The following is a 26,305-nucleotide window of genomic DNA, read 5'->3' as shown; positions in this document are numbered from 1 at the left end:
AATGGAAAGCAAAGTGTATCTGTTGTTTAGGCCTTATTTAATGTAGACACATACAAAATATCAAAATTATGCAAGAAACTACACACAGGGTTTCCACTATCCTGGCTAACAAAGGTTTTGTTTGTTTCTATGTGCAGGCAAGCCCTCCAAAATCACCTCGGAAGTATCTGCACAGACCACTGTCAACACCGCCTCTCTTCCGAACACTGCCTGTGAGATGTGACGTGCCTTCTGCCAGGGTAAGGACATGTGACAGTTATATGTTTCTAGGTATTTGACATGCTGTGAGACATTTACATAGCTTGGTGTGAAGTTATAATGTATGTAGATGTGTTAAAGCTCCATGCGAGAGTGATAGGAAACAGTCTGTGCAAGCAGGGCAGCCCTTAAATGATCAGATGTACAACCTCACAAGGTCTTGTGTCTTAATTGCATAGTACAACCACAGTCTACTACTGTAGTTAAGTTCTACGCAGTCTTATACTGATTGTCATTGAGACTTGAGCAGTACAACCACAGTCTTCTGAGTGAGACTGGGGCTCATTGCAATAAAAGAGGTTGAGCATGTTTGGTGGAGCATAGGAACATGTACGTTTGCGCTGTCATGCCTAATAAAGGTTTTGTTTGTTTCAATGTGCAGGCAAGCCCTCCAAAGTCACCGCGCAAGTGTTTGCGCAAATCACACACAACACAGCGTCTCTCCCCAACACTGCCTGTGAGATGTGACATGCCTTGTGCCACGGTAAGGGGATGTGAAAGTGATATGTTTCTACTTATTTGACATGCTCTGACACATTTACACAAACAGTATGCGCATGCAGCCAGTCTTGAAATTATCAGATATACAACCTCACAAGATGTTGTCTCTAAATTGCAAAGCTATGCATAGTACAACCACAGTCTACTGCTGTAGTTAAGTGCAACCACAGTCTTATACTGGTACTCATTGAAAGATTAGCAGTACAAGCACAGTCAAGCTGGGGTCATTGCAATTAAAAAGGTTCAGTATATCTGCTAAAGCGTAGCAACATGTATGTCAAATCTGTTGCTACCTACACACAGTTTCCACTGTTATGAATTGTCATGATATGAACATTGTTTGTTTTTGTGTATAGGATGAGTGCTGGGACTTACCGCTCTCATCTACTGAGTGGCCACCACTGCCTTCTCCAGGACATGCTGTGAGCTGCAGCCTGGACGTACCCCTGTCATCTAGTGTTGTGGTGAGGAGATATGACTTCTAAGTGTGTTACAAAAGAAATGTTTTTCTGATCTTTATTTGAGTGTTTATTCTTTATTTTTGGGGGGTAAATTCACTCAGTGTGAGAGCAAATCGCTTGTTACTTCGTCAGTGCATCTGTCTGTGACACGTCACACTTTTGCCCTGTTCATATCTCTCCAATGGTTGCACTGATCCATGCCAGATTGTGCACACATAATCCTTGTCTGCCAAATCACAACCTCCACCCATTAATTCCCACATGACCCTCTTCTAGCGCCACACTGAGGCCGATTCTTGCAAAACACATTTTTGAACACGACTGCTACAGTTTTTGCCCTAAAATCACACTAATCGGTACACAGTATGTCTACACTCATGACATCAGCATGGATCTGTCCCATATAGCGCCATCTTCAGGCTGATTTTTTACAATGTATTGACAATAGCTTATAACATTACCACTACATAGGATCCACTGGGACATAGGTTCTACTCAAAAGTAACTGTTTTGGACATGTATACAAATAACAAAACTATATCACTATTATGGATGTGTTGATTTGACATTTATCATTGTTTTTGTTTGTTTTTTTTGTCAACAGATGGAGACGGACTGTTTCATCCATGAAGTTCATCTTCCCGGTCAACCACCCACTGTTGTAAGAGCATCTTCTTGCCAAGGCGAGATATTGGACAACATATTGGACGACCCAAACGACCCCAACTCCAAAAGGTCAAACAGTCAGTGCACATGCATGGCACTGACTTTTCTGGCTCAACAACATGAGGGAATGTGTTTTGACACACCCTCCCTTGACAATGTGCTTGAAAATGGAGATATTCTCTATAAAGGCGTTATAACACAGCATCAGTACGACAACAGGCTTGTACTACCATACTTAGCCATAGAGGAGTTACCAAAACAGGTTTTCACTGAAAGCAATGTTTATAGTGCGTTGTGGGATAACTCTGATATTAAGGCTGGTTTTGTAAAAAGTTCTGCTTGTAAAAGTGAAAGGACTAGTGAACGTTTGCCGTATCTTGAGGAGAGTCTGCAATGCTTATCAGAGAATGTAACCCATGCTATCCTTATAGTAGCTCCTGAATGCTTTGCATTGTTCCGTGACACATCAGGCCGCTATGGATTTTTTGACTCTCACTCCAGATGTGCCATGGGTTTGCCACAACCTCAAGGAAAAGCAATACTGCTGATTTTCAATGATCTGCGTGGTTTGCTTGGCCATCTGCACAAACTTTTTGAAGAGCGCCCTCTTGATGTGATGTTTGAGCTTTTGCCTGTCTCATTTCGGATTGATGATGGGACTCCTGGACCATCAACAGCTATGTCCATGTCAGCAGCTAGAGCAGCAACTGACCATGTTCTGTGTGAGACCCCTGGACCATCAACGTACGTGACAAGCACAGCGGCAATCAACTGTTGCTCCAGTGACACCCCTGTGCAGTCAACCGAAGTGACTGCTCTGCCAGCAATCAACCGTAGCTCCAGTCAGACCCCTAGACTGTCACCCAATGAGACAATCACAGCAGCATTGCCAAAACTGCCACTTTTTGACTTATGTGTAAGGAGTGGAAGAAGGCAAGATAATCAAAGTTGTCAAGCAGTCAGAGCCAGTATTTGTCAAGGGGACATTGTCGGACAGCACCTGAACAAACAGTGCAGCTGCATGGCGCTCACATTTCTTGCTTACCACAATGACGGAGTGGATTTCAACACACCTTCACTTGACAAAGTGCTTTACCAGGGAGATGCGCTGTACAAAGACTTAATACGGCAGCTGCAGTTTGACCAACTGTTACAGGAACAGTGTTATCTATTGTCCATGGAGCAGCTACTCTATGCCAAGCATATTTCCACCAACCAAAATGTTTACAGTGTACAACTGGACATGGCAAAGCTTAAAGTTGGTCCCCTGGACAACACAAAAGGGAAGAACTTGTCCCTTGCTGACCAACTGCAGAAGAGTCTGTTAGAGGAGGGGGTCAAGCATGCCTTGTTGATGGTAACCCCTGAATGCTTTGGAGTATTCCGCCACAGTTCAGGCCACTATGGATTCTTTGACTCCCACTCGAGGTCTGCAGCTGGTTTGTCTGTTGCTGGAGGCAAGGCCATTATGTTGACTTTCAATGACCTGAGTGCTCTGCTCTGTCACTTGCACAAAATCTTCAAAGACCGTCCCCCTGGTGTTTCATATGAGCTCATGCCTGTCGCATTTGAACTGGACAATATTGCCAGTACCACACCAGCAGAACCAACACATGTAGCAGCTGTTCCGACGTATACGCTTTCTAAACTAAATAAATCAAGGCGTAGAAAGAACAAGCGGAAAGTCATGCAGCAACAGGAAGAGTGCATTGCGCAAAATGTACCTCGTGCAAACAAGGGCTTGAGAACCTCTAATCCTCTCCAATATTTTAAAATGAGATATAGAATTCCTGAAATTTGCCGGAAGACACTTGTGGCACGAAGAAACAGATGGATCACCGATGCTGTTTTCCGCGCCAGAGTCAAAGCCTACCGGTGTGAAAGGACTCAAAACGACCCCGAATTCAAGCGGCGCTGTAAACAACAACATGCCAAGGGTGACCGTAAAAGGCTTAATGACCCAGAACGCAGGCAACGCCATATAGCGCAAAAAGTCCAACAGCAGCGTGACAGGCTTAATGACCCAGAATTCAGGCGGCACCATATCCAACGATGTGTCGAAAACAAGAAACAGAGGCTTAAAGACCCAGAATTCAGGCGGCACCATATCCAACGATGTGGCGAAAACCAAAAACAGAGGCTTAATGACCCAGAATTCAGGCGGCAGCATATACAACGATGTGCTGAAATACAAAAACGGAGACGCGATGTTGATGTCATATTTCGAATCCGTCACAAGTTGCAGTGTGCCATGAGATTAAAGAGGAAATCCATACACATTGTAAACCGTCACTTGCGATTTACTATGGAAGCTGCCATGGAAGAAGCCATATCAGCATTTCGAGAAAGTGTTAAATATGGGCCCACATACGTCTGTACGGTGTGCCATAGAGCCATGTTCTCCAATCAGGTCCGTTGCTGTAACAGAGACACATACAAGAAACACCCTTCCGTGATAACTGCTTGCTTAACAGGCAAGTATGTGCACACATGCGGCACTGAATGCTCAGACCCATGCAACGTTGCACAAGAGAGGAGACACGAGTACATCTGCCACTGCTGTCACAACAATTTGGTTATCGGCAAGATGCCATCCATAGCAGCTGCTAATATGCTGGAACCAGCACCTGTTCCTCCAGAGTTGCAATTGTTGAATATGCTGGAAAGGCAGATGATTGCAAAGTTCTTACCCTTTGCTAAAATAATTTCCTTGCCTAGAGGACGGCAAAAGGCAGTGCATGGTGCTGTGGTCTGTGTCCCATCGCAAGTGGAAGCTTTGGTAAACGCGCTTCCGAGGTCCAGCAATGACGACCAGCTGTTGCATGTTAAGCTGAAGCGACACATTAACTTCAAGGGCTATCAATTCTTCTACACGGTAAACATGACAAATGTGTTGGCGGCGCTGAGAGAACTCAAACGAACGCATCCAGAATACTATGACATTGTCATAAACGACAATGCTACGTTTGATCGTTTCCAAGATGAGCAGTCAGGCGATGAAGATGCAACAGAGGAAACCCCTGCTGCCTTCGCAGATGGCCAGCAGCAGGAACCCTTACATGCCATCACAGATGAGCCTCAAGCGCATGACAAACTCCCACCCAGTCCGTCCACTGCTGGCACAACAGATGAACAGCCGCAGCAGGAGCTTAGGCCCGGTCTGACCTTTGACACATGCATGCAGCCTCCGAACATAGCACAGGAGATCTTATCATTCGGTGAGGGAATATTCAGCATTGCGCCAGCCCAAGGAAACAGGCCTGTAGGTATTTTCGCTGTCAGCAACCTGGAAAGCATGGCCTTTCCTGGCCATTTCCCAGACGGTCGGAACACATTGCATGAGGTCAGAGAAGTCAAATTATCCCCAAGTAGATATTTCAATGCCAGGCTCTTTTCTGTCGATACCCGCTTTGCCACCGACCAAACTTACCTCTTTTATGCGCAGATGGCAACAGAAACACACATGGCTACTAATAGCATGTCCATCCAGGTACGGAAGGGGAAAAAATATACCAGGGATGGACGGGTTCTGTCAAACAAAATGCTTCAGGATAAGGAAGAGGTAGAAACACTTGTACGCAACAAGGACGCAACACGCTTCATGCAGCCCCTTAGAGGAACTCCGTCCTTTTGGGAGAAAGCGCTTAGAGACCTTCTCGCTATGTCTAGACAGATCGGCAGGCCCAATTGGTTTGTCACGCTAAGTGCTGCGGAGATGAGGTGGCCAGAACTCATCAACATCATAAAAGCGCAACAAGGTGAACAAGGGGACTATTCACAGCTGGACTGGGTTGCCAAATGTCAAATCATCCGGACCAATCCTGTCACACTCATGCGTATCTTTTCACACAGATTTGACAGGGCCATAGATTTTCTTCACTCACCTGCTAGGCCAATCGGTGAGGTTGTGGATTACTTCTATAGGGTGGAATTTCAGGCCAGGGGAAGTCCCCACGTTCACATGATGGTATGGATCAAAGACGCGCCGACGTGTGATGACCCGCGCGTCATCAAGTTCATAGACACCTACGTCAGTTGCAAAATGCCTGACCAGTATGCAGACCCAGAGCTGCACAAAATTGTTTCTGAAGTTCAAATGCACAGCCGAAGCCACTCCAGGTCATGTAAGAAAGGAAACGTCAGTTGTAGATTTGGGTTCCCCAAATTACCAATGGACAAGACAATCATCACTGAACCGCCACATGACATCGAAGATGGCAGCGACGATGAGGCCGAAAAAGCTGAAAGCAGTGGTGGGCAGACAGCCCAACCACATGCACCTTTGAATGATGCCAAAGGTGACGACAAGGACCAAAACCATGAAAACGTTGGTGGCAAGAAAGGGCAAAGGCAAAAAGGCAGGAGGCTCGAAACTAAAGAACAAATGCAAGCCAAAGAAAAGCTGGCACCCCTGAGGGACATGCTCTGTGACCCAAAAGCCTCATTCAAAGATTTGCCTGACCTGTTGGGCAAATGCAACATGACTGCAGAGCAATACCGGGAAAACGTGGACAACCTTACCACTGCACGCAGCATTCACCTGGAACGCCGTCCTGATGAATGCTGGATAAATCCGTACAATCCCCCTCTGCTGCGAGTGTGGGATGCAAATATGGATATCCAATACATACTGGATGATTACAGTTGTGCACAGTACATGATGGGGTATGTTGCAAAGCCGGAACATGAAATGTCCCAACTCCTTACCGAAGTGGTAAAAGAAGTTCGCAAGTCTAACCCCAACGCCAACAAAATGGATGAAATGAAACATATCATGCACACATACGTCCAGCACAGAGAGGTCAGCGCCCAGGAATCTGTCGCCCGAGTATGCAGTCTCCCACTTAAAAAGTGCAGCCGTCAAGTAATTTTCTTACAGACAGACGAGGATGGCCTGCGAATGAGTCAGCCCATGAGCAAACTGAATGGGTTGGACCCAGACACACAAGACGTGTGGATGGCAGGGATTCCTGAGAAGTACCTGAACAGGCCTCAGGAGCCAGAATTTGAACAGTTGTGTATGGCCACGTTTGCCTCGGAATACAGGGTGGTGTACAAACAAGGGGGCGAAAACACAAAAGCACTGCTGAATGACATGGGCTTTGTTCAGAAACGAACTAAGCTCGATAAGGTGGCCATCATACGTTTCACACGTTTCTCTGAGCAGAAAACCCCAGAAAAGTTTTACAGACGGATGTTGAAATTGTACATGCCCCACAGAGAAGACGCCCAACTGAAAAGCAAGAGCTGTCCCACTTATGAGGAGTTCTACAAAAACGCTCACGTGCTTGTAGGTGAAAAACATAGGACACACTGGTCTGTGAAAAACATTGTTGATCAAAACAAAGCTAAATATGAAGGCCAGGGCAAAACAATTGATCAAGCTCTGGAAATGTTGCAAGCACACCAACCTATCCTTGATGCATGGAAAACTTTTGATGCAGATGCAGAAGATGTTTCCCTCAAGCAGCGAACAGCCAGCGATCTACAAGAGAAAGACGCCATACCAGACTACCAAGTGCAGGCCAACAGCAGTAGGGCAATGCCAGGAATTGATGCTCCTGAATTGAATCCAGACTATGTCAGAAGCATGTTTCAAGGCCTCAACGAAATGCAAGCGTCCATTTTCTACACTGTGCGTCAATGGTGTTTGAAACGCGTCTGGCGGCAGGAGCCTGCTCCGTTCTACTATTTCATCTCTGGGGGTGCTGGCTGTGGCAAGTCTCATGTCATCAAGTGCATATATCATGAGGCTACCAAGATTCTGCGCAAACTTCCCTACTTTCTCAATGAAGCAGACATGACCCAGCCGGCAGTTCTGCTGGCAGCGTTTACCGGCACCGCAGCTTTCAATATCTCTGGGAGAACCCTGCACTCGTTGCTGAAGCTACCACAAAGTATGAAGGGCCCGTATAAATCGCTTGGAAATGCACTGGATGGGATGAGGGCAGCACTGTGGACTGCAGAGATCTTAATCATTGATGAGATATCCATGGTTTCTAACGAGATCTTTAACTACGTCAACTTAAGACTCCAGCAAATCAAAGGCAACAGGAAACCCTTTGGTGGAATGTCTGTCCTGGCGGTCGGAGACTTCTACCAGCTGGCACCAGTTTGTAACACAACGCTCTGCAATGCTGATGAGGTTGTGCGTGGTGTCTGGGCAAATTTTCTGCTGGCCGAACTTACAGAAATCATGCGTCAAAGAGATGATCGCATTTTTGCCGAACTCTTGAACAGGTTAAGAGTAAAGGAGAAGTCTGATCCTCTCAGTGCTGAAGACAGGGCTCTGCTCACACAGGCTTGCACAGAAAGAGAAGACGGCCCATATGATGTTCTTCATATATTTGCTAGAAATACAGAGGTCAAGGCCCACAACACAAAGGCTATAGCAACTCTTGGCACACCCATTTTCAGCGTCATGGCCCAAGATTTCTACAAGGACAGATGCTCAGGTCAAATGAAGCCGCTGGCCAAGGCCAACAAGAACGGGACCCAAAGCGACTTGGCAGAAATTCTCGAAGTTGCGGAAGGAGCGCGGGTCATGGTCATTAGGAATCTGGATGTGGAAGACGGGATCGTGAACGGCACGTTTGGAACAATAGCCAACATTGTTTTAACCACTGCAAACGGATGCACGGTTGTGGACTTACTTGGCCTCAGATTGGATAGTCCCACAGCAGGTCAGAACTTCCGCAGGAAGATTCAAGGCCCAACAGATGATTTGGTGTACATTCAAAGGTCTGAGGAGAACCTGGCCAACAAATCACTGGTGCGACGGCAGTTCCCCCTGAAACTGGCTTTTGGGTGTACAACCCACAAAGTTCAAGGCATGACCGTCAGTTCTGCAGTGGTGTCTATGAAGATGATGCAAAACTCTGGAATAGCTTACGTTGCACTGAGCCGAACAACCTCGCTTCAAGGGCTCAGAATAAAACACTTTGATGAAAGCAAGATTTATGCCGACCCAAACATAAAAATGGCAATGCAGAGCATGAATCGCGCTTCCTTCCAAGTGACGAGACCACTGATGCATTTTGTGGAACAGTGGTCCGGGGGTCCCACATTAACCATTGTCCATCACAACACACAAGGACTGATGTCACACATTCACGACGTGAAGGCTCACCACGAGTTCAGACACGCTGATGTGTTGTTGATGACAGAAACTCATTTGTCTGGTAATTCCATTCCCACACAAGTTGAGCTGGACGGATACCACTTGGTTACACATAACAGACATGGGTCTTATACCAGTGCCAACACTCAACACATTGCTACAAAAAAGGGAGGTGGAGTTGCGGTCTACTACAGGAGCAGTCTTCAAGCAGACCCTTGTAGGTTGGTTGAAAATGTCAGCGATGTGGAGTTTGCACTTGTCAGAGTTGAGGCCCCAGTGAAAGCGCTCATAGCCACTGTCTACAGACCTCCAAAATACAAAGACAGCGACTTTTGTCTCAACCTTGGGCGTCTCTTAGACTCTTTGGCCTTGATGGACTGCCAACCCATTGTTGTCTGTGGTGATTTCAATGAGGACCTCCTCAAGATGGGACGCAAACCTGTTAAGGAGCTGTTTGAGTCCAAAGGCTACAGCCAGCTTATCGCCACTGCAACAACCCAAGAGCAGACCCTGATTGATCACATCTACATATCACAACCACAGACTTGCCTTCAGAAGGGTGTACTGCACACCTACTACAGTTACCATGATGCAGTATACTGTGTGTTAACTTCAGCAGCACCAATTATGGAGTGATGTGGTTGATGGGATTGCTTTCAGGTGACGCTGACCCTATAAAGAGTTAAATTTGAGTATGGTATTGGGGCACACATCGTGGCCAGCACAGAATGTCTGCTTTGGCTCTCATCAACATGCCTGCCACTTTGACAGACAGTTATCTAACATGACTGGGTTATCAGGGTCTCAGCAAAGACTTGACCATCTGCAACTTTATAATGTAAGGCAGATCGTTGCACATCAGGCAACTGAACCATTGCCCTACCTGCGAATGATTACATGATGTAATATCAATCTCTTACAGACCTATGTGCTGCCAAATGGCACACACTCGATCTGCCTTGCCTGCTGTATCAAATTCTATTTCAAGACCAAAAGTAAGAGTACAAGCTATTAGTAGATACATATAACTTAACTAAACAATTGCATGATGGCCAAGGGTGAAATTACATTTCAATATCTTCAATGTCACAGTGTCAAGGTTAATCTGTTTTAGAACCTATTGCTTGTACATGTGCCGAGACTCTTACCCACTACAAGGACAGAGAGGATGAGGAGAGAAATGTGAAAGTGTACAGACATTTTATTAAAGGAAAATAAAACATTCTATGTCCTTGATTATGAGTCCACAAGACTCATTCAACACACCATCTCATGTTCATTGTTATGTTTAACTATCCAATGAATGCTTGCCAAGTCTATTTTCACTGTACCTATTGAAGTTGATTTGTGAAATGATGTTACATTCTATTCAGATTCAGATTGAGGAAGAAAGAAAAACATGTTTGTTGTACTGTACCACTGGACATCTATTCTGTTTGCTCATTGACCTAATATACAGTAAGAGAAAAACAAACGTACACTGTGTGGTCTCCTTTAATGTGTGTGACTACTTTAATCAATCTTGGGGAAACTGTCTGATTCACATGGTATTTAAGGACCAAAAGTCATGCCTATGCTCATTGATTTAATATACAGTAAGAAACAAATGAACATGCTTGAGAAGTCTGTTTACAGACTTAAAGCGTACCAAAAATAATTTCTATGCTCATTGATTTCATATACAGTATGGAAAAAACTAACATGCTTGACAAGTCTATTTTCGCTGTACCCATTGAAGTTTATTTTTGAAATGATGTTCCATTCTATTCACATTCAGATTGAGGAAGAAAAGAAAAACATGTTTATTGTACTGTACCACTGGACATCTATTATGTTTGCTCATGGACTTAATATACAGTAAGAGAAAAACGAACTTACACTGTGTGGTCTCCCTGGTCTTCCCGCTTCATATAGGCTAATCACAAGTTCACAACAGGCAACAACTTTCTCAATTCTTCCTCCTAAAACAGGCCAGCAGTGAGTGACTGAGTCTGATTTTAGGCTGATTTTAGGCTATACATTATCGTGGCTGCGCTGCACTGGTGTACTGAAAATAGCCAATCTCCAAGGTCAGACACAGTCAGAACAGCATGATGACAGATTCATTCACTCGACATGTTGTGAGCTTGTATATCTGCTATTTTCTTCCACCACTTTACACAGCATAAATTATTATAATTAGACATATATAGCCTAACACTACAGTTGATAATGGGAATATCCTATGATCTTGATTGAAATATCAACACATTCACGTTCAGTGGAGGCAGCCCTACGCAGCCAACATGTTGTCTAAACAGAGGCGTTCTAAAGGCTGTATTATATTTCACAAAATGTTCATGCGATTACGTCGCCAGTGTAAGGCAGATGGGAAAGAAAGTTACTAGCACACCATTCCCGGCCAAGCCGCACGTTTTGCTGTATATATTGCGGGGGTGGCGTTAATGGTGCGGGACTAGTAGCGTGGCAAACTTTGGGGAATTGTATGGACAGAAAGAAAGACATAAATAAATAAATAAATAAGGCAGTACACTCCAGCACAGTCAGGTACAGTACAGTACATTACAGTACAGTACAGAAGATACAGTACAATCCAGTACAGTACGGTACAATACAATGCAGTAAAGTACAGCACAGTAAGGTCGTTAAGGTACAGTACAGTACAGTGCAGTAAGGGACAGCACAGTAAGGTACAGTAAAATATAGCACAGCACAATAAGATACGGTACAGTACAGTGAGGTACAGTACAGCACAGTAACATACAGTACAGTAGACAACAGTAAGGAAGCGGGCGTGGACTCTAGATGTGAGCAACCCGAAGGGCTGCGAACTTCTAGTATATCACAACCGCCAACAAACACATTAATGTTATCCACTCACTCACACAATGGAAACTTGAAAGGCGTAGGCTACAGATTACATAACTGCACGGACCATCAGAGAAAGTCACTGACATGGGCGGAACTGCTGCTGTTGAGCCAAATATAGTCCAGATGTTTTATACTTCCACCACGGACGGTTCCACAACTGACGGACAACTGTGTGCTTAGGGGCCAGGGCCTAGACTTTCAATCATGATTTCCCCTGTCTTTTATGACATTATCACAGTGTGAGCAGATGAATCAATCAAATATTATCATGCATTTTTGTATCACCGCAGAAGAAATATTGCAAAATAAATTATCACACAATTCATCTATAAGCAAAGGCTCAATCTGAAGGCCTGTGTCTGTGTGAGTGTGTTATGATATTTGGTATCATTTGTTACTTTTCAGACTAGTCCACAATAAAAGGAAACAGCTCTGACCACCACTTGACTCAGATCAGCATCACAGCATGCCTGGTCGCACTGACTCACCTTACAACCCTCTGCTAAAAAGTTGCATCACTTTCATAGATCCTTTGGGCATAGTGTTATTGCAAAGCAGCAAGTTCACTAACTTCAACTTCCTACTAACAAGCTGTGTGTTTGTGCATGTGTCTGTCTGACTGCATCACCACAACACAAATAAAAACATCTATGCTGTACGCTACAATGGATGCGTTTTAGGGAATACAGGACAAACAGTAAATTATGATACAATTCATCTATAAGCAAAAGCTCAATCGGAATGCCTGTGTCTGTGTGAGTGTGTTATTGCGACCGTAGGTCCCATTTACTCCCAAAACCTCCACGGGCTGTCCGTCCCTGAGTGAGTCAGTCACACTTTGGCCCTGCTCATATCTCCACAACCGTTGCCCCCATCCATGGCAAATTTTGCACACACACTCCTTACCTGCCAAACTACAACCTCCAAGGACCCCCGCAGCTCCAGGGATCCCCAGGTCCCTGGGGGCCCCCCAGGTGTCAGATCTACGGTTCAAGAGTTCTGAGGCAAGTGGTCTGTTAGAGCGCCACCATGTGGCCGAGTGGAAATGCTTTTGGGGATTCGTTGAGTATGCCACCCCCAAACTTTGGTTGAAATTCAGTGTTGACTGGGCGTTTTGCTTGTGATTTATGGCTATTGTTTCCCCTTGGAAAATGCGTTTTGGCACAAAACGGTTACGTTTTGGCACAAAACGGTTACGTTTTGTGCGCTTGTGACGCCCCCTACGGGTCGAATTGGAAATGCTTTTGGGGATTCGTTGAGTAAGCCACCCGCAACCTGTGGTAGAAATTCAGTGTTGACTCAACGTTTTGTTTGTGATTTATGGCTATTGTTTGCAAAACGGGCCCCTCCCGCTAAATTTGGAAGCCCGTTACGAACAAACGGTATGGACTATCAAAATATCCCTTGACTATGTTCATTGCATGGGTTCATAGATCATGTGTACCCATTTTCGTGACATTTGAAGAAAATATGTAGGAAAAGGAGCAAAAAGTGTGTTTTGGAGAAAATTCAAAATGGTGAAAAATCTCGCAGTGTTCGAATTTGCGTGGCCTATATGGAGAGATGCGTCGTGATCCAAGGAATCCAGGGAAAAAATAATTTTAATTCTCCGACCTACGGTTCAAGAGTTACGAGGCAAGTGGTCCGTTATAGCGCCACCATGTGGCCAAGTGAAATGCTTTTGGGGATTCGTTGAGTTTGCCACCCCCGACCTGTGGTTGAAATTCAGTGTTGACTGGACCTTTTGTTTGTGATTTATGGCTATTGTTTGCCAAACAAGCCCATCCCGCTAACTTTAGAAGCGCGTTACGAACGAACGGTACACACGATCAAAATATCCCTTGAGTATGTTCATTGCATGGCTTCATAGGTCAGGTATACCGCTTTTCGTGACATTTGAAGAAAAAATTTAGGAAAATGAGCAAAAAGTGTGTTTTGGAGAAAATTCAAGATGGCGGAAAATCTATCCTGGCGCAAATGGGCGTGGCCTATATGGCGAGATGCGTCATGACCCAAGGAATCCAGGGAAAAAAGAATTTTAATTTTCCGATCTACGGTTCAAGAGTTACAGGCCAAAACGTAAAGTGGGCTGTTACAGCGCCACCATGAGGCCAAATGACACTATTATTTTTTATTTAATCCTTGAAATCATTATGAACCTCCTCTCCAAGTCTTGAAACTCTAGCCCCTATGGTTTGCAAGAGACAAATAATTGAATTTGAGTTTTTGCCATTCCCATTATAAGTCAATGGGGGGAAATTAATTCACTAATAAATTAATATCAATTAAACTATAGAACCTTTCTCTTAGCAAGTTACTAGCACACGATTCCCGAGTAAGCCGGTCGATTTCACATATGGCGCGAGTGTGTGGTGCGAAAACTGTGGGAGGAGTAGCGTGTCAAACTTTGAGGAAAACCATGGACATAAGTAAATAAATATGAGCGATTGCAATAAGTCTGCCAATGCTATGCATAGGCACACTTAACTAGAATTGACAGAGTCAATTTTGACAAGTGTGCCTGCAATGCACGACCTTGTGTAGCGGTTTGGATGGTGAGACCATCCGGCAAGTTGTCTGTGTTTCGTTGTGAGAGGGTCGGTCCCCGTGAAAAACGCGTTCTGGCACGAAACGGTTACGTTTTGCGCGTTTGTGACGCCCCCTAGGGGTCGAAGTGGAAATGCTTTTGGGGATTCGTTGAGTATGCCACCCCCGACCTGTGGTTGAAATTCAGTGTTGACTCGACCTATTGTTTGTGATTTATGGCTATCGTTTGCGAAACGGGCCCCTCCCGCTAACTTTGGAAGCGCGTTACGAACGAACGGTATGGACTATCGAAATATCCTTTGACTATGTTTATCGCATGGCTTCATAGATCAAGTGTACCGGTTTTTAAGACATTTGAAGAAAATATGTAGGAAAAGGAGCAAAAAGTGTGTTTTGGAGAAAATTCAAGATGGCGGAAAATCTATCCCTACGCAAATGGGCGGGGCCTAAATCGAGAGATGCGTCTTGACCCAAGGAATCCAGGGAAAAAAGAATTTTAATTTTCCGACCTACGGTTCAACAGTTACAGGCCAAAACGTGAACTGGGCTGTTATAGCGCCACCATGAGGCCAAGTGACACTATTATTTTTTATTTAATCCTTGAAATCATTATGAACCTCCTCTCCAAGTCTTGAAACTGTAGCCTCTATGGTTTGCGAGAGGAAAATAATTGAATGTGAGTTTTTGCCATTCCCATTATAAGTCAATGGGGAAAATTAATTCACTAATAAATTCATATCAATTAAACTATAGAACCTTTCTCTTAGCAAGTTACTAGCACACGATTCCCGAGTAAGCCGGTCGATTTGACATATGGCGCGAGTGTGTGGTGCAAAAACTGTGGGAGGAGTAGCGTGCCAAACTTTGGGAAAGTGTGCTTGTAGATTCAACACTAGAATTGACAGAGTCAATTTTGACAAGTGTGCCTGCAGCTCGCTAAATGCGCGACCTCGTGCGGCGGTTCGGACCGCGAGACCGTCCGCCGAGTCGTCTGCGTTTCGTTTTGAGAGGGTCGGTCCCCCTGAAAAACGCGTTCTGGCACGAAACGGTTACGTTTCGCGCGTTTGTGACGCCCCCTAGGGGTCGAAGTGGAAATGCTTTTGGTGTTGACTCGACCTATTGTTTGTGATTTATGGCTATCGTTTGCGAAACATGGCCCTCCCGCTAACTTTGGAAGCGTGTTACGAACGAACGGTATGGACTATCAAAATATCCTTTGACTATGTTTATCGCGTGGCTTCATAGATCATGTGTACCGGTTTTTAAGACATTTAAAGAAAATATGTAGGAAAAGGAGCAAAAAGTGTGTTTTGGAGACAATTCAAGATGGCGGAAAATCTATCCTGGTGCAAATGGGCGTGGCCTATATCGGGAGATGTGTCTTGACCCAAGGTATCCAGGGAAAAAATAATTTTAAGTTTCCGACCTACGGTTCAACAGTTACAGGCCAAAACGTAAACTGGGCTGTTATAGCGCCACCATGAGGCCAAATGACACTATTATTTTTTATTTAATCCTTGAAATCATTATGAACCTCCTCTCCGAGTCTTGAAACTGTAGCCCCTATGGTTTGCGAGAGAAAAATAATTGAATGTGAGTTTTTGCGATTCCCATTATAAGTCAATGGGGAAAATTAATTCACTAATAAATTAATATCAATTAAACTATATTATGACGCCCCCTATGGGTCGAAGTGGAAATGCTTTTGGGGATCTGTTGAGTATGCCACCCGCAACCTGTGGTTGAAATTTAGTGTCGACTCAACCTTTTGTTTGTGAGTTAGGGCAATTTTTTGCCAAACGGGCCCCTCCCGCTAACTTTGGAAGCGCGTTACGAACGAACGGTATGGACTATCAAAATATCCTTTGACTATGTTTATCGCGTGGCTTCATAGATCATGTGTACCGGTTTTTTAGACATTTGAAGAAAATATGTAGGAAAAGGAGCAAAAAGTGTGTTTTGGAGAAAATTCAAGATGGCGGAAAATCTACCCATACGCAAATGGGCGTGGCCTATATGGGGAGATGCGTCTTGACCCAAGGAATCCAGGGAAAAAGGAATTTTCATTTTCTGACCTCCGAGTCGTCCGCGTTTCGTTGTGAGAGGGTCGGTCCCTGTGAAAAACGCGTTCTGGCACGAAACGGTTACCTTTTGCGCGTTTGTGACGCCCCCTAGGGGTCGAAGTGGAAATGCTTTTGGGGATCTGTTGATTATGCCACCCCCGACCTGTGGTTGAAATTCAGTGTTGACTCGACCTATTGTTTGTGAGTTAGGGCAATTTTTTGCCAAACGGGCCCCTCTCGCTAACTTTGGAAGCGCGCTACGAACGAACGGTACGAACTATCGAAATATCCTTTGACTATGTTTATCGCGTGGCTTCATAGATCATGTGTACCAGTTTTTAAGACATTTGAAGAAAATATGTAGGAAAAGGAGCAAAAAGTGTGTTTTGGAGAAAATTCAAGATGGCGGAAAATCTACCCATACGCAAATGGGCGTGGCCTATATCGGGAGATGCGTCTTGACCCAAGGAATCCAGGGAAAAAATAATTTTAATTTTCCGACCTACGGTTCAAGAGTTACGGGGCAAAACGTAAAGTTGGCCGTTATAGCGCCACCATGAGGCCGAGTGATGTAATTATTTTTTGATTAATTCTTACAATCATTATGAACCTCCTCTCCAAGTCTTGAAACTGTAGCCCCTATGGTTTGCGAGAGAAAAATAATTGAATGCGATTCCCATTATAAGTCAATGGGGAAAATTAATTCACTAATAAATTAATATCAATTAAACTATAGTACCTTTCTCTTAGCAAGTTGATAGCACACGATTCCCGCGTAAGCCGGTCGATTTGACATATGGCGCGAGTGTGTGGTGCAAAAACTGTGGGAGGAGTAGCGTGCCAAACTTTTGGGGAATTGCATGGACAGACTTAAACTAGAATTGACGGAGTCAATTTTGACAAGTGTGCCTATAGTGCAGCTCGCTAAACGCGCGACCTCGTGCGGCGGTTCGGACCGTGAGACCTTCCGCCGAGTCGTCCGCGTTTCGTCGTGAGAGGGTCGGTCCCCGTGAAAAACGCGTTCTGGCACGAAACGGTTACGTTTCGCGCGTTTGTGACGCCCCCTAGGGGTCGAAGTGGAAATGCTTTTGGGGATCCGTTGAGTATGCCACCCCCGACCTGTGGTTGAAATTCAGTGTTGACTCGACCTATTGTTTGTGATTTATGGCTATTGTTTGCGAAACGTGCCCCTCCCGCTAACTTTGGAAGCGCGTTACGAACGAACGGTATGGACTATCGAAATATCCTTTGACTATGTTTATCGCGTGGCTTCATAGATCATGTGTACCGGTTTTTAAGACCTTTGAAGAAAATATGTAGGAAAAGGAGCAAAAAGTGTGTTTTGGAGAAAATTCAAGATGGCGGAAAATCTATCCCTACGCAAATGGGCGTGGCCTAAATCGGGAGATGCGTCTTGACCCACGGAATCCAGGGAAAAAATAATTTTAATTTTCCGATCTACGGTTCAAGAGTTACGGGGCAAAACGTAAAGTGGGCTGTTATAGCGCCACCATGAGGCCAAATGACACTTATTATTTTTTATTTAATCCTTGACATCATTATGAACCTCCTCTCCAAGTCTTGAAACTGTAGCCCCTATGGTTTGCGAGAGAAAAATAATTGAATGTGAGTTTTTGTGATTCCCATTATAAGTCAATGGGGAAAATTAATTCACTAATAAATTCATATCAATTAAACTATAGAACCTTTCTCTTAGCAAGTTACTAGCACACGATTCCCGAGTAAGCCGGTCGATTTGACATATGGCGCGAGTGTGTGGTGCAAAAACTGTGGGAGGAGTAGCGTGCCAAACTTTGGGAAAGTGTGCTTGTAGATTCAACACTAGAATTGACAGAGTCAATTTTGACAAGTGTGCCTGCAGCGCGCTAAATGCGCGACCTCGTGCGGCGGTTCGGACCGCGAGACCGTCCGCCGAGTCGTCCGCGTTTCGTCGTGAGAGGGTCGGTCCCCTCGAAAAACGCGTTCTGGCACGAAACGGTTTCGTTTGGCGCGTTTGTGACGCCCCCTAGGGGTCGAAGTGGAAATGCTTTTGGGGATCCGTTGAGTATGCCACCCCCGACCTGTGGTTGAAATTCAGTGGTGACTCGACCTATTGTTTGTGAGTTAGGGCAATTTTTTGCCAAACGGGCCCCTCCCGCTAACTTTGGAAGCGCGTTACGAACGAACGGTATGGACTATCAAAATATCCTTTGACTATGTTTATTGCGTGGCTTCATAGATCATGTGTACCGGTTTTTAAGACATTTGAAGAAAATATGTAGGAAAAGGAGCAAAAAGTGTGTTTTGGAGAAAATTCAAGATGGCGGAAAATCTATCCCTACGCAAATGGGCGTGGCCTATATGGGGAGATGCGTCTTGACCCAAGGAAGCCAGGGAAAAAATAATTTTCATTTTCCGATCTACGGTTCAAGAGTTACGGGGCAAAACGTAAAGTGAGCCGTTATTGCGCCACCATGAGGATGAGTGGTGTAATTATTTTTCAATTTATTCTTAAAATCATTATGAATCTCCTCTCCGAGGTTTGAAACTGTAGCCCCTATGGTTTGCGAGAGAAAAATACTTGAATGTGACTTTTTGCATTGTCCCATTATAAGTCGATGGGGAAAAATTAATTCACTAATAAATTAATATCAATTAAACTATAGAACCTTTCTCTTAGCAAGTTACTAGCACACCATTCCCGAGTAAGCCGGTCGTTTTGACATATGGCGCGAGTGTGTGGTGCAAAAACTGTGGGAGGAGTAGCGTGCCGAAGTTTAGAGAGTGCGCTTGTAAAGTCAATACTAGAATTGACAGAGTCAATTTTGACAAGTGTGCCTGCAGCGCGCTAAATGCACGACCTTGTGTAGCGGTTTGGACGGTGAGACCATCCGCCAAGTTGTCTGTGTTTCGTTGTGAGAGGGTCGGTCCCCGTGAAAAACGCGTTCCGGCACGAAACGGTTACGTTTCGCGCGTTTGTGACGCCCCCTAGGGGTCCAAGTGGAAATGCTTTTGGGGATCCGTTGAGTATGCCACCCCCGACCTGTGGTTGAAATTCAGTGTCGACTCGACCTATTGTTTGTGATTTATGGCTATCGTTTGCGAAACGTGCCCCTCCCGCTAACTTTGGAAGCGCGTTACGAACGATACGGACTATCGAAATATCCTTTGACTATGTTTATTGCGTGGCTTCATAGATCATGTGTACCGGTTTTTGTGACATTTGACGAAAATATGTAGGAAAAGGAGCAAAAAGTGTGTTTTGGAGAAAATTCAAGATGGCGGAAAAGCTATCCCTACGCAAATGGGCGGGGCCTATATGGGGAGATGCGTCATGACCCAAGGAATCCAGGGAAAAAATAATTTTCATTTTCCGATCTACGGTTCAAGAGTTACAGGGCAAAACGTAAAGTGAGCCGTTATAGCGCCACCATGAGGATGAATGGTGTAATTATTTTTCGATTTATTCTTAAAATCATTATGAATCTCCTCTCCGAGGTTTGAAACTGTAGCCCCTATGGTTTGCGAGAGAAAAATACTTGAATGTGACTTTTTGCATTGTCCCATTATAAGTCAATGGGGAAAAATTAATTCACTAATAAATTAATATCAATTAAACTATAGAACCTTTCTCTTAGCAAGTTACTAGCACACGATTCCCGAGTAAGCCGGTCGTTTTGACATATGGCGCGAGTGTGTGGTGCAAAAACTGTGGGAGGAGTAGCGTGCCGAAGTTTAGAGAGTGCGCTTGTAAAGTCAATACTAGAATTGACGGAGTCAATTTTGACAAGTGTGCCTGCAGCGCGCTAAACGGGCGACCTCGTGCGGCGGTTCGGACCGTGAGACCGTCCGCCGAGTCGTCCGCGCTTCGTCGTGAGAGGGTCGGTCCCCGTGAAAAACGCGTTCTGGCACGAAACGGTTACGTTTTGCGCGTTTGTGACGCCCCCTAGGGGTCGAAGTTGAAATGCTTTTGGGGAATCGTTGAGTATGCCACCCCCGACCTTTGGTTGAAATTCAGTGTTGACTCGACCTATTGTTTGTGATTTATGGCTATTGTTAGCGAAACGGGCCCCTCCCGCTAACTTTGGAAGCGCGTTACGAACGAACGGTACGGATTATCGAGATATCCTTTGACTATGTTTATCGCATGGCTTTAAAGATCATGTGTACCGGTTTTTAAGACATTTGAAGAAAATTTGTAGGAAAAGGAGTAAAAAGTGTGTTTAGGAGAAAATTCAAGATGGCGGAAAATCTTCCCATGTGCAAATTGGCGTATCCTATATGGAGAGATGCGTCGTGACCCAAGGAATCCAGGGAAAAAAGAATTGTAATTCTCCGACCTACGGTTCAAGAGTTACGAGGCAAGTGGTCCGTTATAGCGCCACCATGTGGCCAAGTGGAAATGCTTTTGGGGATCTGTTGAGTATGCCACCCGCGACCTGTGGTTGAAATTTAGTGTTGACTCGACCTTTTGTTTGTGAGTTAGGGCAATTTTTTGCCAAACGGGCCCCTCCCGCTAACTTTGGAAGCGCGTTACGAACGAACGGTATTGACTATCGAAATATCCTTTGACTATGTTTATCGCGTGGCTTCATAGATCATGTGTACCGGTTTTTAAGACATTTGAAGAAAATATGTAGGAAAAGGAGCAAAAAGTGTGTTTTGGAGAAAATTCAAGATGGCGGAAAATCTATCCTGGCGCAAATGGGCGTGGCCTATATGGGGAGATGCGTCTTGACCCAAGGAATCCAGGGAAAAAAGAATTTTAATTTTCCGACCTACGGTTCAACAGTTACAGGCCAAAAGGTAAAGTGGGCTGTTATAGCGCCACCATGAGGCCAAACGACACTATTATTTTTTATTTAATCCTTGAAATCATTATGAACCTCCTCTCCAAGTCTTGAAACTGTAGCCCCTATGGTTTGCGAGCGAAAAATAATTGAATGTGAGTTTTGGCAATTCCCATTATAAGTCAATGGGGGAAATTAATTCACTAATAAATTCATATCAATTAAACTATAGAACCTTTCTCTTAGCAAGTTACTAGCACACCATTCCCGAGTAAGCCGGTCGATTTGACATATGGCGCGAGTGTGTGGTGCGAAAACTGTGGGAGGAGTAGCGTGCCAAACTTTGGGGAAAAGCATGGACATACATACATACATACATAAATATGAGCGATTGCAATAAGTTGCCAATGCTATGCATAGGCACACTTAACTAGAATTGACAGAGTCAATTTTGACAAGTGTGCCTGCAGTGCGCGACCTTGTGCAGTGGTTTGGACGGTGAGACAATCCGCCAAGTCGCCCGTGTTTCGTCGTGAGAGGGTCGGTCCCCGTGAAAAACGCGTTCCGGCACGAAACGGTTACGTTTTGCGCGTTTGTGACGCCCCCTACGGGGCGAAGTGGAAATGCTTTTGGGGAAACGTTTAGTATGCCACCCGCGACCCGTGGTTAAAATTCAGTGTTGACTCGACCTTTTGTTTGTGATTTATGGCTCTCGTTTGCGAAACGGGCCCCTCCCGCTAACTTTGGAAGGCCGTTACGAACGAACGGTATGGACTATCGAAATATCCTTTGACTATGTTTATTGCGTGGCTTCATAGATCATGTGTACCGGTTTTTGTGACATTTGACGAAAATATGTAGGAAAAGGAGCAAAAAGTGTGTTTTGGAGAAAATTCAAGATGGCGGAAAATCTATCCTGGCGCAAATGGGCGTGGCCTATATGGGGAGATGCGTCATGACCCAAGGAATCCAGGGAAAAAATAATTTTCATTTTCCGACCTACGGTTCAAGAGTTACGGGGCAAAACGTAAAGTTGGCCGTTATAGCGCCACCATGAGGCCGAGTGATGTCATTATTTTTTGATTAATTCTTACAATCATTATGAACCTCCTCTCCAAGTCTTGAAACTGTAGCCCCTATGGTTTGCGAGAGAAAAATAATTGAATGCGATTCCCATTATAAGTCAATGGGGAAAATTAATTCACTAATAAATTAATATCAATTAAACTATAGAACCTTTCTCTTAGCAACTTGATAGCACACCATTCCCGAGTAAGCCGGTCGATTTGACATATGGCGCGAGTGTGTGGTGCAAAAACTGTGGGAGGAGTAGCGTGCCAAACTTTGGGGAAAAGTATGGACAGACTTAAGTAAATAAATATGAGCGATAACAATAAGTCTGCCCATGCTATGCATAGGCACACTTAACTAGAATTGACAGAGTCAATTTTGACAAGTGTGCCTGCAGCGCGCTAAATGCGCGACCTCGTGCGGCGGTTCGGACCGTGAGACCGTCCGCCGAGTCGTCCGCGTTTCGTCGTGAGAGGGTCGGTCCCCGTGAAAAACGCGTTCTGGCACGAAACGGTTACGTTTCGCGCGTTTGTGACGCCCCCTAGGGGTCGAAGTGGAAATGCTTTTGGGGAATCGTTGAGTATGCCGCCCGCGACCTGTGGTTGAAATTCAGTGTTGACTCGACCTATTGTTTGTGATTTATGGCTATCGTTTGCGAAACGGGCCCCTCCCGCTAACTTTGGAAGCGCGTTACGAACGAACGGTACGGACTATCGAAATATCCTTTGACTATGTTTATCGCGTGGCTTCATAGATCATGTGTACCGGTTTTTAAGACATTTGAAGAAAATATGTAGGAAAAGGAGCAAAAAGTGTGTTTTGGAGAAAATTTGAAATGGTGAAAAATCTTCCCATGTGCAAATTGGCGTGTCCTATATGGAGAGATGCGTCGTGACCCAAGGAATCCAGGGAAAAAAGAATTTTAATTCTCCGACCTATGGTTCAAGAGTTACGAGGCAAGTGGTCCGTTATAGCGCCACCATGTGGCCAATTGGAAATGCTTTTGGGGATCGTTGAGTATGCCACCCCCGACCTGTGGTTGAAATTCAGTGTTGACTGGACCTTTTGTTTGTGATTTATGGCTATTGTTTGCAAAACGGGCCCCTTTCGCTAACTTTGGAAGCACGTTACGAACAAACGTAATGGACTATCGCAATATCCCTTGAGTATGTTCATTGCATGGGTTCATAGATCATGTGTACCGTTTTTTGTGCAATTTGAAGAAAATATGTCGGAAAAGGAACAAAAAGTGTGTTTTGGAGAAAATTCAAGATGGCGGAAAATCTATCCTGGCGCAAATGGGCGTGGCCTATATCGGGAGATGCGTCTTGACCCAAGGAATCCAGGGAAAAAATAATTTTAATTTTCCGACCTACGGTTCAACAGTTACAGGCCAAAACGTAAAGTGGCCTGTTATAGCGCCACCATGAGGCCGAGTGATGTAATTATTTTTTGATTAATTCTTACAATCATTATGAACCTCCTCTCCAAGTCTTGAAACTGTAGCCCCTATGGTTTGCGAGAGAAAAATAATTGAATGTGAATTTTTGCTTTCTCCCATTATAAGTCAATGGGGACAATTTAATTCACTAATAAATTAATATAAATTAAACTATAGAACCTTTCTCTTAGCAAGTTACTAGCACACCATTCCCGAGTAAGCCGGTCGATTTGACATATGGCGCGAGTGTGTGGTGCAAAAACTGTGGGAGGAGTAGCGTGCCAAACTTTGGGGAAAAGCATGGACATACATACATAAATATGAGCGATTGCAATAAGTTGCCAATGCTATGCATAGGCACACTTAACTAGAATTGACGGAGTCAATTTTGACAAGTGTGCCTGCAGCTCGCTAAATGCGCGACCTTGTGCGGCGGTTCGGACCGTGAGACCGTCCACCGTCGTCCGTGTTTCGTTTTGAGAGGGTCGGTCCCCCTGAAAAACGCGTTCTGGCACGAAACGGTTACGTTTCGCGCGTTTGTGACGCCCCCTAGGGGTCGAAGTGGAAATGCTTTTGGGGATTCGTTGAGTATGCCACCCCCGACCTGTGGTTGAAATTCGGTGGTGACTCGACTTATTGTTTGTAATTTATGGCTATCGTTTGTGAAACGGGCCCCTCCCGCTAACTTTGGAAGCGCGTTACGAACAAACGGTATGGACTATCGAAATATCCTTTGACTTTGTTTATCGCGTGGCTTCATAGATCATGTGTACCGGTTTTTAAGACATTTGAAGAAAATATGTAGGAAAAGGAGCAAAAAGTGTGTTTCGGAGAAAATTCAAGATGGCGGAAAATCTATCCTGGCGCAAATGGGCGTGGCCTATATGGGGAGATGCGTCTTGGCCCAAGGAATCCGGGGAAAAAATAAGTTTAATTTTCCGACCTACGGTTCAACAGTTACAGGCCAAAACGTACACTGGGCTGTTATAGCGCCACCATGAGGCCAAATGACGCTATTATTTTTTATTTATTCCTTGTAATCATTATGAACCTCCTCTCTGAGTCTTGAAACTGTAGCCCCTATGGTTTGCGAGAGAAAAATTATTGAATGCGATTCCCATTATAAGTCAATGGGGACAGGTAAGGGTTAATTAATTTCTTAATAAATTCATATCAATTAAACTATAGAACCTTTCTCTTAGCAAGTTGATAGCACACGATTCCCGCGTAAGCCGGTCGATTTGACATATGGCGCGAGTGTGTGGTGCAAAAACTGTGGGAGGAGTAGCGTGCCAAACTTTGGGGAAATACATGTGTGTGTGTGTGTGTGTGTCCATGTCTGGCTTAAGTATGAGTGATAACAATAAGTCTGCCCATGCTATGCATAGGCACACTTAACTAGAATTGACAGAGTCAATTTTGACAAGTGTGCCTGCAATGCACGACCTTGTGTAGCGGTTTGGACGGTGAGACCATCCGCCAAGTTGTCTGTGTTTCGTTGTGAGAGGGTCCGTCCCCGTGAAAAACGCGTTCCGGCACGAAACGGTTACGTTTTACGCGTTTGTGACGCCCCCTAGGGGTCGAAGTGGAAATGCTTTTGGGGATTGGTTGAGTATGCCACCCCCGACCTGTGGTTGAAATTCAGTGTTGACTCGACCTATTGTTTGTGATTTATGGCTATCGTTTGCGAAACGTGCCCCTCCCGCTAACTTTGGAAGCGCGTTACGAACGAACGGTACGGACTATCGAAATATTCTTTGACTATGTTTATCGCGTGGCTTCATAGATCATGTGTACCGGTTTTTAAGACATTTGAAGAAAATATGTAGGAAAAGGAGCAAAAAGTGTGTTTCGGAGAAATTTCAAGATGGCGGAAAATCTATCCTGGCGCAAATGGGCGTGGCCTATATGGGGAGATGCGTCTCGACCCAAGGAATCCGGGGAAAAAATAATTTTAAGTTTCCGACCTACGGTTCAACAGTTACAGGCCAAAACGTACACTGGGCTGTTATAGCGCCACCATGAGGCCAAATGACGCTATTATTTTTTATTTATTCCTTGTAATCATTATGAACCTCCTCTCCGAGTCTTGAAACTGTAGCCCCTATGGTTTGCGAGAGAAAAATACTTGAATGTGACTTTTTGCATTGTCCCATTATAAGTCGATGGGGAAAAATTAATTCACTAATAAATTAATATCAATTAAACTATAGAACCTTTCTCTTAGCAAGTTACTAGCACACCATTCCCGAGTAACCCGGTCGGTTTGACATATGGCGCGAGTGTGTGGCGCAAAAACTGTGGTCTGTGAAACGTGTCAAACTTTGGGGAAAAGCATGGACATACATACACTAGAATTGACAGAGTCAATTTTGACAAGTGTGCCTGCAGTGCAGCTCGCTAAATGCGCGACCTCGTGCAGCGGTTCGGACCGTGAGACCATCCGCCGAGTCGTCTGCGTTTCATTGTGAGAGGGTCGTTCCCCGTGAAAAACGCGTTTTGGCCCGAAAGGGTTA

This window comes from Nannobrachium achirus, assembly GCF_963921795.1.
Source record: "Nannobrachium achirus genome assembly, chromosome: 2".
NCBI lineage: Eukaryota > Metazoa > Chordata > Actinopteri > Myctophiformes > Myctophidae > Nannobrachium > Nannobrachium achirus.
This window is presented reverse-complemented; position numbering follows the sequence as displayed.